The sequence below is a fragment of the Pongo abelii genome, chromosome 9 (assembly GCF_028885655.2).
Source record: "Pongo abelii isolate AG06213 chromosome 9, NHGRI_mPonAbe1-v2.0_pri, whole genome shotgun sequence".
Lineage (NCBI taxonomy): Eukaryota > Metazoa > Chordata > Mammalia > Primates > Hominidae > Pongo > Pongo abelii.
The window spans coordinates 14,728,931-14,743,047 of record NC_071994.2 but is presented as its reverse complement, the minus strand read 5'-3'; the positions used below and the strand labels follow the sequence as shown (position 1 = coordinate 14,743,047).

Sequence of the window (14,117 nt, the reverse complement as noted above, 5' to 3'; positions counted from 1 at the left end):
AAACAGGAAGGAAGGAAGGAGGAGAAAGAGAAAGAAAGGAAGTAAAGGAAATAAAGAGGGACACAACTTTACTCCACACTGTTTGGGTTTTGAGTTTTGGTATACTTTAGCCTCCCCAGAAGGAATTTAAAATAGGGGTTACCAAATGGATGCACATTAGCATGAAGTGAGAGTTTTCCAAAGCCCTACTGCCTAAGCTGAGCCCACATGTAATCATTAGAATCTCTGGGCTAGCATTAGGCATTGGAATTTTTAAAAGGTCCCCAGATAATTCCAATTAAATCAAATCTAGCCTAAAGTTGCCTCCTTACTTTTTTTTTTTTTTTTTTTTTTTTTTTTTTTTTGAGATGGAGTCTCTCTCTGTCGCCCAGGCTGGAGTGCAGTGGCGCGACCTCGGCCCACTGCAAGCTCCACCTCTTGGGTTCACGCCATTCTCCGGCCTCAGCCTCCCGAGTAGCTGGGACTACAGGCGCGCGCCACCATGCCCGGCTAATTTTTTGTATTTTTAGTAGAGCCAGGATGGTCTCGATCTCCTGACCTCGTGATCTACCCGCCTCGCCTCCCAAAGTGCTGGGATTACAGGCGTGAGCCACTGTGCCCTGCCCGCCTCCCTACGTATTTTAAGGTTGGCCTAAAAGTTTTTTTTTACATCGTGAACTATAACAAGTGGAGGTGTAAACAGACCGTAGCCTACCCTTGTGCCAGTCACTAAGTTTTGATCAATCAAATGTAGTCAACCGTTCGAACCGTGATCAAATAAGGTAAATGCCAACCTGTAACCAATCCAACTGTTTCTCTACCTTATTTCCTTTTCTGTATGTCACTTTTCCTTTTCTGTTCATAAATCTTCTTCCACCACGTGACTGTGCTGGAGTCTCTGAGCCTCCGGCTCAAGGGGCTGCCCGATTCGCGCATCATTCATTGCTCAATTAAACGCCTTTAAATTTAATTTGGCTGAAGTTTTTCTTTTATCAGTACAGCTGCCGTGAAAACTAGTGATTTTAAAAATAACATGCATCCTAGGTTAGAATGCTAAACGCCTGCGGAAAACTCAATTCTGCTGAACTCTACTCCGTTTTGTCCTGTTCAATGAGAGCCTTTTTTTGAATTTGTCTTTCTCAGAGCTTTCCTAATTAAACATTTTCAAGAGAACTCAGGAAAGAAAAAGTCATTAAAAAGTCAGGAAACAACAGGTGCTGGAGAGGATGTGGAGAAATAGGAACACTTTTACACTGTTGGTGGGACTGTAAACTAGTTCAACCCTTGTGGAAGTCAGTGTGGCAATTCCTCAGGGATCTAGAACTAGAAATTCCATTCGACCCAGCCATCCCATTACTGGGTATATACCCAAAGGACTATAAATCATGCTGCTATAAAGACACATGCACACGTATGTTTATTGCCGCATTATTCACAATAGCAAAGACTTGGAACCAACCCAAATGTCCAACAATGATAGACTGGATTAAGAAAATGTGGCACATATACACCATGGAATACTATGCAGCCATAAAAAATGATGAGTTCATGTCCTTTGTAGGGACATGGATGAAATTGGAAATCATCATTCTCAGTAAACTATCGCAAGAACAAAAAACCAAACACCGCATATTCTCACTCATAGGTGGGAACTGAACAATGAGAACACATGGACACAGGAAGGGGAACATCACACTTCGGGGACTGTTGTGGGGTGGGGGGAGGGGGGAGGGATAGCATTGGGAGATATACCTAATGCTAGATGACGAGTTGGTGGGTGCAGCGCACCAGCATGGCACATGTATACATATGTAACTTACCTGCACATTGCGCACATGTACCATAAAACCTAAAATATAATTAAAAAAAAAAAAAAAAAAGTCTTTAAGAGAATCTCTTGCAGTTCCACACTGGCAAACAAAAGGCCTGCAAAATAGTATATCCTAGATGGATCTTAGCTTTTTTTTTTTTTTTTTGACAAGCACCTAATTCAAGTTTATTTAAAAGAAGAAAAATTGTGTGTCTTATTTAATGTCTTAATAAAGTTTTCTGTCATCTCGTGATGCATTGTTCCTGTCATCAATTCTGATTTACTGCAGCTGTTTCCTGCAAAACGCAAAAGCGTAACTTCAACAAGTTTCATTTCCTATAAAGATAAAAGTACAGAAAGTTGTGGATAAATCTCTGGGCAACTCTGTTACTGCAGAAGCTGATGAAAAATGGTGCCAGAGCTATTTATGCAATGAGAGCTTTCTGATGCTTTAGGGCTGGGGACTTCTCGTTTCCTTGATCTCACCTGGTTCATGGAGCAGTGTCGTTCTTGTCATTGATGCTGCACCTCACCGATTTGTTGCTACTGTATTGGCTGTTGTGGTTGTTTCCATCAAAGATGAGCAAGAATTGCTTTGAAGAACATTTTACAACACCCAATTGTCAATGAGTTATTATAAGTGATATGACTGAACTTTAGCTCTAAGTGAATAGAAGTGTCTAAATTGCACCTGCACCATCCTCTTGACTACTCACTAGTGAGATGGAGACTAATTCATCTAAATTCTGTACACTTCACAAAGGCAGGAATTCTTCCTAAGTAAATAACATAATTTACTCCTATATACACAGCACTTAATACCAAGCACGTGGAAAGCTGAATTTGTTGAATTTGCTGAATGAATGTAGCCCTTTTATCTAGCTGTGCCTGTAGGCTCTAGACCTCCCACCATTCTGAGGTAACTGCTTGCCTAGATGCTCCTGCAAACCATTGAATTCTCTCTCTCCTCTCCTTCACAACCAAACAACTCAAAAGCAGAGTCTGCTTTCAAGTTTGAATGTTTTCATATCGCGTTCATTTTTCAGTGAATTACAGTCTGTTTTTTCTAATACTTTTCTAGAATTGTTTCCCCAAATGCTGCCAATGACTTCTTAATTGTTGAATCCAGTGGATTCTACTCAATTCTCATTCTGTGAGATTTAACAACACTGCCCTTTTGCTTCCTTGCCTTTTGAGACACATGCCCTTCCTTAGCTTCCAAGATGGGACACTCTTAACTCTCTCTCCTACTTTCTTAGACGTACACAATTTCATCTTCACTAGTTTCATTTTTTCTGACAACCAAATGTGCACATTCCTTACAAAGTGTCACCTTCCCCCCAAAACTCTTATCCATTCCCATAACTCAGTCTATCAATTTTAGGTAACTAATTCATGTAATTGCATTTTCAATCCTGTTTACTCATCTGATTTCCAAGCCTGCATGTCCGGGTATTTGCAAATTATTTCGTAATGATCTCCTATCTGCAATGTAAAACTATAGAGCTGTTCCAGTCTGAGCCTGCGGTCCAATTCCCACGCACCTCCTTTTCAGCTTCCTGTCTCTCTCCCTTCGCATCCTCCCCCATCATCCACACTCACAGCTGAGAGATGTATTTGATTTATTCCTTTTTCATTCTTTGTATCTAATGAAGTTCCTCACATACTTTAAGTTTTGTCTACTCTAAAATGTCTCTAAAATCCAACTTTCTTCTTTCTAGTCTTCAGTTTAGGTCTAGTTTCTCATTTGCTCCTGCTGTTTCACTTTTTTTATAAACGATTAATTGGAATTGTTACATCCCTACTTAGACATCTTGAATGATTCTCCAGTGCTTACCAATTAAAGTCCAGATGCCATGGACATTTAAGATCCTGCATAGCATTGTTTTAACTTTTGTCTACTGCCTTCTCATTACACCCTAATTTAGCCACAGTCCAGCCTGGTTATTCAATTATTGCTTCTAAACACAAATAGAATGTTTCTGTTTTCATCCTGTTTAGATATTGTTCCCCTACATGGAATATTCCCCTCTTTTTTCTCTCTTACTAAGTTCTACCTATTCTCTAAGATTCATCTCAAATCCTTCCTACTCCATGAGGTTTTCTTCTAATACTCCAATTTTATTGAGCTCCCACCTGTGCTATGTTATTGAGCAATTATTTTGTCCTATGCACCAGGACATTATACCATTATTTAGCTCTTCTGGGCTGACTTATATCACTGGTTATCTTGTAAAATTATTTGTACTGAGATTTGTTTCACACACCATAAAATTTACTCTTTTAATTTTTTAAGGAGGTTTTTGAAGAAGCTCCCATACTGTTTTCCGTGGTGGCTGTACCCATTTACATTCCCACCAACAGTGAGCAAGTGTTTCCTGCTCTCCACATCCTCTCCAGCATTTAGTTTCTTTCTTTGATGACAGCTATTTTAACTGGGGTGAGATGATATCTCATCGCAGTTTTGATTTGCATTTCTCTGATGACTAGTGATGCTGAAAATTTTTTCATATACCTGTTGCCATTTGTATGCCTTCTTTTGAGAAATGTCTATTTTGCCCATTTTAAATCAGATTTTTTTTGTATTGAGTTGTTTGAGTTCCTTATACGTTTCTGTTAATTAATCCTCTGTCAGTTGAATGGTTTGCAAATACTTTCTCCCATGCTGTAGGTCTCTTTATTTTATTTTATTTTATTGATTATTTTCTTTGTTGTTGAAAGCTTTAATCCAGCAATCTGACTGCTAGGTATATATCCAAAAGAAAGGAAATCAGAATATTGAAAAGAGACCTGCACTGTCATGTTTATCGCAGCACTATTCACAGCAACCAAGATATAGTATCAACTCAAGTGTCCATGAACAGATGGATGGATAAAGAAAATGGGAAATATATAATATATATAGGAATATTATTCCACCATAAAAATTAATGAAATCATGCCATTTGCTACAATATGGATGGAACTGGAGGACATTATGTTAAACGGAATAAGCCATACACAGAAAGACAAATGTCACATGTTCTCACCAATATGAGGGTGCTAAAAAAATGATCTCATGGAGATAGTGAATAGAATAGTGGTTAACAGAGGCTGGGAAGGGTAGTGAGGAGGCAGGGATAAAGAGGAGCTGGTCAGTGGGTACAAAAATATAGTTATATAGAAGAAATAAGTGCTAGTGTTCAATAGGGTGACTAGAGCTAATAATTTATTGTATATCACAAAACAGCTGGAAGAGTAGATGTGGAACATTTCCAAAATAAAGAAATTATAAATATTTAAGATGATGGATATCCTAATTACCCAGATTTAATCATTACACATTGTATGCTTGTACTAAAATATCACATATATGCCATAAACATGTACAACTATTAGGTATTCATAAAATTTGAAAAATTATCCCTTTGTTTTTAAATATATTAGGAAGTTGTACAACCATCACCACTATATAATTCTAGAATATTTTCACCACCCCAAAATGAAACCTAGACTCATTAGCAGTCACTCCCCGTTTTCTTCTTCCCCCAGTCTCTGGCAACCACTAATCTACTTTCCATTTCTATGAATTTGTCTATTCTGGACATTTCATATGAATGGAGTAACACACATATATGGCCTTTCCTATCTGGATTTTTGCACTTAACATGATGTTTTCAAGGTTCATCCATGTCGTGGCATGTACTTCATTCTTTCTGATGAATGAATAATGTTTCAGTGTATGCATATACCACATTTTCTTTATCCATTCATCAGTTAATAGACATTTGAGTTGTCCCCACTGTTTGGTTATTATGGCTATGAACATTTGTATATAAGTTTCTGTGTGAGCATATATTTTCAATTCTCTTGGGTATATACCTAGTAGTCGACTTGCTAGGTCATATGGTAACTTTATATTTAGCTTTTTGAGGAATTGCAAAACAACTTTTCAAAGCAACCACACCATTTTATGTCCCCACCAGCAAATTATGAGGGCTCTAATTCTCTAAATCCTCACCAACACTTGTTACTTTCTTTTTGATGATAGCCGTCTTTGTGAATGTGAAGTAGTATCTCATTGGGGTGATTTGCATTTTGCTAGTGTCTAATAACATTGAATATCTTTTCAGATGCCTGTCATGCACATACTGATTGGCCATATGTGTATTTTCTTTGGAGAACTATATATGCAAATCCTTTGCCAAATTTTAATTGGATTATCTTTTTATTGTTGAGGTGTAAGCTTGCTTTCTGTATTCTAAATCCTAAACCCTTATCAGATATATGATTTGCAAATATTTCTCCCCTTCTGTGGATTGTATTTGCATTTTATTTATAGTATCCTTTGATGCACAAAAGTTTTAAACTGAATAAATGAATTAAAAGAAGTCTTCTGAGGAGATAATTTAATAAACAAGGCAGTTGGTGACAGAAGAGATCCAATGAGTTAAAGAGGGTATGATTAAAATCTTAGAGAAATTAGAGAGGCAATATTTAACAACATTCTATAGCATTATCTAGGAAGAAGGCACTTTCCATAATAAGTGAAAATGAGAGTTGCTCCTTTTGGTGTTCATGTATGACTATTCAATAAGCAAGGAATGTTTGTGTCTATGTGCAAAGCAATACAGGGAATTAATCATTGAAGTCTACATTTTAACCAGCAAGAAAGAAAGGAGGACAAAGTAAGGAGACAGAGATGGTGAGAAAGAGCAATGCTCTACTATGACTAAGACTCCTCCTTATGAGGCATCTCAATTTAGAATTATGCCTATGCTTTAGAGGACTGAAACAGGAGGAACTTGACTTAAATTAATACGAGAACTATATTGGTTTAAAATAAGGAGAAGGAAAACTAATTTTCTTTTAAATGTATACCATAGGACAGGGATTAGGGTAGAAGCATTACATCCAGTAAATTATTTATTCCTCACCTCAACCCAGCGAAGGTGGGTATAATCCCATTTTACAGAGGAAGAAATAGAGTTTAAAGAAACATCACTTCCCAAGGTCACACAATAGAGGAATTGGAATTCAAACTTCAGCCTAATTATACAATATTCATTATTTCTCCTACTGTCTTAGGACTAAAAGGGAAAATCTCTCTCTCTTCCATCTAAAGACATAACATATTACATTAATTCTTTACTTTTTTCCACTGTTTAACATCTTTGAGATCTTACAGTATCATAGGTTAAGTGGCTGAATTTTCTTTCTTGGTGTTGTATAAAATAATGGCACATTTTAACAACAATTATGTGATAGATTCAATGAACTACTCAGATATATGACTGACTTTTGATGGAAATTCTGACACAGATATTTAAAGAACAATATTAATAAAATAGTTTAGATTTGAATATCCACTCTCAGATGGAAAGCAGAGGCCTGGAATAGAACATCTCTAAGAGGCAGCTTCTTTGTTTAGCTCTATGTTCTCCACACTTAGATGATGGTGCTTCATTCTGAAATATTCTACCTTCCAACACTTGGCAAACATCATTGTTTACAGATCTTTCACTTTGCTTTTCTGAAAAACAAAAACATTTTATGACAGTACCCACCAACAGGACCTTCCATTAATAATGCAAAAGCTAAGGTGTGTTTGGAGGTATCCAGTAAAATCAGTGAAGGATCAGGAAGGAGCAAACTTGGCCCCCAAGAGGCTAGGCCCAGACTGCACCTCCTTCACCTTTTACTCCAGAAGGCAGAAACTCATGACGGGAAGAGGAAGTGAACAGGGTGTGTATCTGATGATGGAGATCAGGGCTGGCCAGTCCTGCATTCCCCAAACACCCTCCCCTCTGTTCCCTAATATGAGGATGGAGGAACTCCATTTCTTCACCCTATCCTCTCAACTCCAGGGGATACTATGAAAGGTGACCATTAAATAAGGCACCAGGATTCTCACCCTTTCCAATGCATAGGAATTTCCAGATCTGAGGAAGACCCTATGAGTGAGTATGATGAGACCACAATTAGCCCCCCGTATTGGCCAAAATTAAATTATCATGCTGCTACTTTTAAACCAAAGTTTGCTTCTTAGCCCCAGAGACCACGCAGACCCTCCCAACTCAGAGAAAGACTTGCTCAAAGGCGGGTTCAAGGATGACCTCTTCTGCAAAGCCTTTCCTCACCAACCACTGTCAAATCTTCTCTCATGGCCTGATTGGATTTCATAATAACTGTGTATTTCACTGGGTCTGACTCTGTCATTAGGATATAAGCTTCTTGAAGGTAATAACCATTTTTTACTCACCTCAGCATCCCCAGTCCCTGCTCATTCAATTCTCTTTGAATAACTATGTTAGACTTTGTTCTTTAAGAACTTAGTGAAATCATCAACACAATTTCCATTAGCAGCACTACCTCTGTAAAGCACTCAAATTAGAACAAAAGTAAATATGTGCCTTATCTTCTACACAACTTTACTTTCCTTCAAATGATAAGTATGTGTGGTGATGGATGTGTTAATTAGCTGGATTTAATCATTCCACAAGGTGTACATATATCAAAACAGCATGTTGTATACCATAAATATATACAATTTTTCATTTGTCAGTATTCCAGAGATCAGCTCTAAGCACTTCAGCTTTTATTCTTTTGGCTCGGATGTTTTGAGAAGGAGGAGGTAGTGCAATTCCACTATGTTTAGTTAATTCTCTTTTCTATATTTTGCTAATACCTTGTCCCCAAAAGCCAACAGGTGAGCCCCATTTGTGTATTCCACACAAAAGGCGACACTCCTTCTCCAAACAGCTACCTGCACCAAGTGATGATTCTGTCCTCTGCTCCAGGATCCTTCACTTGCCTTTAGTCCCCACATTTACTTTAACCTAAGTCTTGATGATTCTTTCTCCATATTGCTAACAAAACAATGACATGTTTTGGAGTCCTCCCTATGTATCAAACACTAATAAAAGTGTTCTGTACACATATCTCACTTCAGCTTCATAATAACCCTTTGGCATAGATACTGTTATTTCTCAAATTCAAAGACAAGTTGACTAAAGCACAGAGAGGTTAACTAATTTGCCCGAGATCAGAAATAGGAAGACAGAGAACAGGCATCTGAACCCAGGGTGTCTGTATTAGATCCTATCATATTCTTAACCTCCATGGGTTCCCCGTTTGTCTTTTTAGACCTATCTTTAATCCTTACTACATTGGCAACTTCAACATAGGCTTGTTATTGTTGATTTTTTTTTTTTACTTTTTATTTTGAAATAATGTTACATTCACATGCAAGTTGCTAAAATACTACAAGGAGCTCCTAGGTACACTTCTGCCAGCTTCCCTCGTGTGCACATTGTATATAACCATAGTATAACTGCCTAAACCAGGAAACTGACATTTGTATAACACCACTAACTGAACCTCAGAACTTATTTGAATGTCACTAGTTTTTAAATGCACTCACTATGCTTTGTGTGTACATACAGTTTATTCATCAAATGTAGAGATTTTTGTAACCACTACCATAATTGGATTTTAGAACAGTTCCACCATCCACCAAACACTTGAGAGTATAGATTGTTTCCATCACCAAAAAGAAACTTCCTTGTGTCACCCCTTTACAGTCCTACCCCATCCCTAATCCCTGGCAACCACTGCTCTGTTCATCATCATATACTCTGTCATCTTAAGAATATTCTATAGATGGAATCATAGAGAATGTAATCTTTCCAGGTCGGCTTTTTTTCACTTAACACAATGTCCTTGAGATCATTCAGTTCCTGTATCAATAGTTTATTACTTTTTGTTTTTGAGTAGTCCGTTGAATGGCTATGTAGTTGGCTTAGCTACAACCTTTCATTTTCTTCTAGCCTCCTATAGTTCTTCTACCAGAATAGTCCAGTGATTCTCAAAACACAGAGGGAGGCCTTCCTTCAATTGGTCATGAATGTTAAAAAGCAGAATTCTAGATCCTGTCTGAGGTCCATTGAATCTGAACATCTGAGGGTAAGGACTAGTGTTACAATATCTGTAGTTCACATACTTCAATGTAGATGGTGTACTTTGATTGCTTTTTAATTGCATTAAGCTATAATAGAAACCTATGTTGCTTCCACTTTAATTAGGAATGGTGATGATTAACTGGCACTCTAACCACAAATTCCATTCTTCAGAGGCAATCAGTGGTATTGATATCAGACCCTTTTCTAATTAGAATAATACATGTCCAATTTTTAAAAATATGAGTGGCTTATGACATAGCATTATTAGAAATGGATTCTTATCTGTGAAATTAAAGACATCAGTATTTTAGAGACACCCTAAACCCTAGCATGAACAAGATATAAGAATCTAACAATGTTTGTAGGCTTTACCCTTACACCCTAAATTTATGCCAGATCTTTGGACCATCCATGAACTTGGAAGACTCTGATGATAGGAGTCTATTCCTAGGAAACCTGGCTTGTACACCCAATTGAAACTTGCAGATAGAATAGTACTAAGCAGAGTACCTAAGGGATACAGAAGCTAGGAATGTGATAAGCATTTTCTACCATATTCACTTATTAGAGCCTAGAATAGTCACTACAGTAAGTATTTGGTGAATTTCAAAATGTGCTCTATTCTTTTATAGCTTTCTAATTTAAACCAGAGTCACAGAACCAATTAATCCCTAATTAGTGAAATTCAAGGGCTTTAGTAGATAAATACTTTCTCTAGATTCAAAATACTTGACCCAAATGGGCACACTGTACAAGTATTATTGTAAGATTTCCAACCACTTGTCGTTTTCTGAGGTTGCACAGCATTAGGAGAGAAGCAGAGAGATATGTCTCCTTGCCTTTCCAAGGTTCTGAGTCAACTTCTTGTTATATCAGAAAAAGGAGAATAAAAGAATAACTGTTCAAAACAAGAAAGAATTTTTTTTTAAGCAAAGATTAACCATGAAGGACACCTGGTGGTGAAATCTGTCACCATCATGTCACAATTGCTCCTCTGTACCGTACCACACTTGCCACTTGAGGCCACTGCTGAGGCTCAGATACTGCACACATGTGAGTTTCAAACCTTTTGAAAAGTCATGCTGTGGAAGCCCCAGCCATTAACTGGATGAGTGCACTCTGCCTCTGTCTCACTCCACTCTCCCTGATTGGCTCAAGTTTACCTAGAGACTCAGTCAGGCTCCCAGTCGCTGAAGGTGCCCTGCTTTAGTAGAAAAAGTAAAGAGTTTGGACTCAGACACACCCGGACAGACTCTCTTCCACTTTCTGACTACATGACCTTAATCATATTGCTCACCGTGCTACCACTTAGTTTCCTGTGTGTAAAATGGCAGTTAAGTCTGTTATGGCATTGTTGGAAGAATTAAATAAAGGTTTATGCAAAGCCAAACAGTATCCATTAAATGGCACATGATATTATGTCTAAATCAATCCTAACCTGATATTGAATATACTACCATTCTCTACCCACCAGTGACTGAGGTTTAGAATTTATTTCTATACATTTTCCAGGAGCCCTAAGCATGCTAACTCTCCTCTTCTTATCTTTATTCTGACCCTGTTTATACCACTAGGCCTCGGTTCCTTTACTGACCCTTTCAGCCTGAGTGACCTAGCTCTCACCATTCCCCGTCCCAGAAGACTAGACCTGACTCCCTGTACCTCTAGCTGCCAGATAGAGCCTGTCTGGCAAACATGGAGTCATAATGGTTGACAGGTTGGTGTTACCCAAACCGTTGACCACAGACCAATGCTGGACTACTTTCTTCCTTTCTTCCTTCCTTCCTTCCTTGCCATTTCATGAAAATATAAATACAGAAAATGAGAATAAAGCTTGCATCACTTCTCAGCCTTTTGGCTGAGACCAAGTATGGAGAGGAGTATGTAGTAGCATGTAGTGACTTCCGTCTCATTGAACAGGGTACAGACCATCATGCATGCAGCTTACACAACAAGTTGTATGTGGTATGAGCTTCATATTGGTCATGCTCTATAGGACCACATTACAACACGTAATATGCTAAGGTTGGTTTGTCAACTCTAACTCAAAAAAATATATTTAAAAATTGAGAAAATTTAAACATCATTTATAACCAATTATTCCATTGGAAAAGCTCTGCTGAAAACATTTGAAATAGGTAGTGAACTGTTTGCATTTCATCAAGACAAGAAGCCTGTTTGATCTCAACTTTTCAAAGATGTGCCTATGACCAGAATCACTTATTTGTGTGATATCTTAATAATTTTATCATTATAATAACTCTATGCAAAGAAAAACTGCAGGTAAGATTAGAGGGCAAAAACAAACATTAAAAGCTTAGAAAAAGAGCATTTAACAACTAGCAAGAAAGTGGTTGATGATTTTGATATTCCACATCTGCAATAAGTTATTACCAATCACCGTATGAATTTTATATTTCTTTTGATGGAATATAAAATTCAGAAGAGGTCCAAAAATTGAAAATTAATCTTTCTAGAATGGATTTTTTTCTTTTTCATAAATAAATTTTATTGTATATATTTAAATATACAATATGATGTTATGAGATACATATAGACAGCAAAAAGCCTCTGTAGTGAAGCAAATTAACAAATCCATCATCTCAGTTACCCGTTTTTTTGTTTTTGTTCTTGTGGCAAGAGAAGCAAAATCTATTCATTTCGCACGAATTCCATATACATTACAATTTTATTACTTACCATCCTCATAGTGTACCTTAGATCTCTAGACTTGTTCATCCTACATATCTGCTACTTTGTATCCTCTCATCTACATCTCCCATTTCCTCCCCCAGCCACTCCTGCTAACCAACATTTTGTTCTCTATATCTGTATATTTGAAATTTTTTTAGCAAAAATGATATCAAAAGAGAAGAACCAAGTTGGAGGGCTGACACTATCCAACTTCAAGACTTACAGTAAAGCTACAGTAATGAAGACAGTGTGGTATTGGTGAAAGAACAGACAAATGGATCAATAGGAGAAATCAGCCAGACACAGAAAAAAATATATCGCATTATCTCAAAATCAATTTTTTGATCAAAAGGAAAAAAATTATAGACAGGATAAATTGTTGGCAGTGACTACCGATGGATTGAATATGTATTTGGAAAACATGATATCACTTGTTTTGTTATATATAAGAATTTTAAATAAATATTCTGTGTTTCCAGCCAGGCACTGTGGCTCACACCTGTAATCCCAGCACTTTGGGAGGCCGAGGTGGGTGGATCATTTGAGGTCAGAAGTTCGAGACCAGCCTGGCCAACATGGTGAAACCCCGTTTCTACTAAAAATACAAAAATTAGCTGGGCGTGGTGGCACACGCCTGTGATTCCAGCTACTCAGGAGGCTGAGGTATGAGAATCCCTTGAACCCCGGAGGCAGAGGTTGCAGTGAGCTGAGATCATGCCACTGCACTCCAGCTTGGGTAACAAAGCGAGACTCTGTCTCAAAAACACAAACAAACAAAAATGATGTGTTTCTGAAATTATTCCAAAATTTATTCTGTTCCTATCAACATACCTCTGTGAGACTGATTTCTCTACTAGGGGTATTGTTAAAACAAAACATAGAAACAGTTTAAAAATGCATTATCCTCTGCAAGTAGCACTGCCATCAATCCAAGTTAAACAAATTAATAAGCAAGAAGCAAGTTTATTTAAATAGTGGAAATTTAAAGAGTGATGTACACAATGTTTATTCCAAGTGTGTATTATAGACTTTTAATGCAGGAAATCAGTATTTCCTTTGTAATTTTTGTTTAGCTACAGTTTTGGAAGAGCCAAAAGCTATGTGTAATAGTGATTATAATATAGTTGTGGATTGTTGTCAGATTTGTAATTCTTTTCTGTTTTCCCATGTTGAGGTGACATTTATTAAAACAATTTTATGCCTACAGATTCTAATGAAAATTCTGGGCTTGAATTATTGTCTATCTTATTTTCCTAGTTGTTTATTTTTATTATATTTTACAAATGTGTTGGTCCACAATAAATTGAAAGTTTTAATGGAAAAAATGGCCTTTCTCCACAGACTGTTTTGTAAAGCATTCAGCTTTACGAGCATGTTAATAAGCTAGGGATACAAAAGAGATTATGAAATGGTACTATAACTCCTGCCCTTAGAAGTTAGAGCATGTTTGAAGAAATCACAAATCAGAACACAACATAGAAGAATCACACTGTTAATGGCACTAACCACATGATTATAGGAGAGAATAGTGAAGAAGTCTTACCAAGATTCGCTGCATGGAGGTGGGTCTGAAAGGCCAACAGGAGAAGGAAGGGGATTCTAGGTTTAAAAGACACTATTTCTTTTTTCTTTTTTTTCTTTTTTTATTTTATTTTATTTTATTTTATTTTTTTGAGAGGGAGTCTCGCTGTGTC

At 37.2% G+C, this 14,117-nt stretch overlaps 1 long non-coding RNA gene across 2 annotated transcripts in view; it reads right to left on the bottom strand.

Annotated features, from left to right (window-relative positions):
* Nucleotides 1-6,160: 6,160 nt before the first annotated feature.
* LOC129048597 (uncharacterized) overlaps nt 6,161-14,117 on the bottom strand; it is a 30,447-nt gene continuing 22,490 nt past the window's right edge. For both annotated transcript variants that reach the window (XR_008511049.1, XR_008511048.1), the window contains one exon: nt 6,161-7,301. This is a non-coding gene — a long non-coding RNA (uncharacterized LOC129048597). The remainder of the gene's footprint in view (nt 7,302-14,117) is intronic.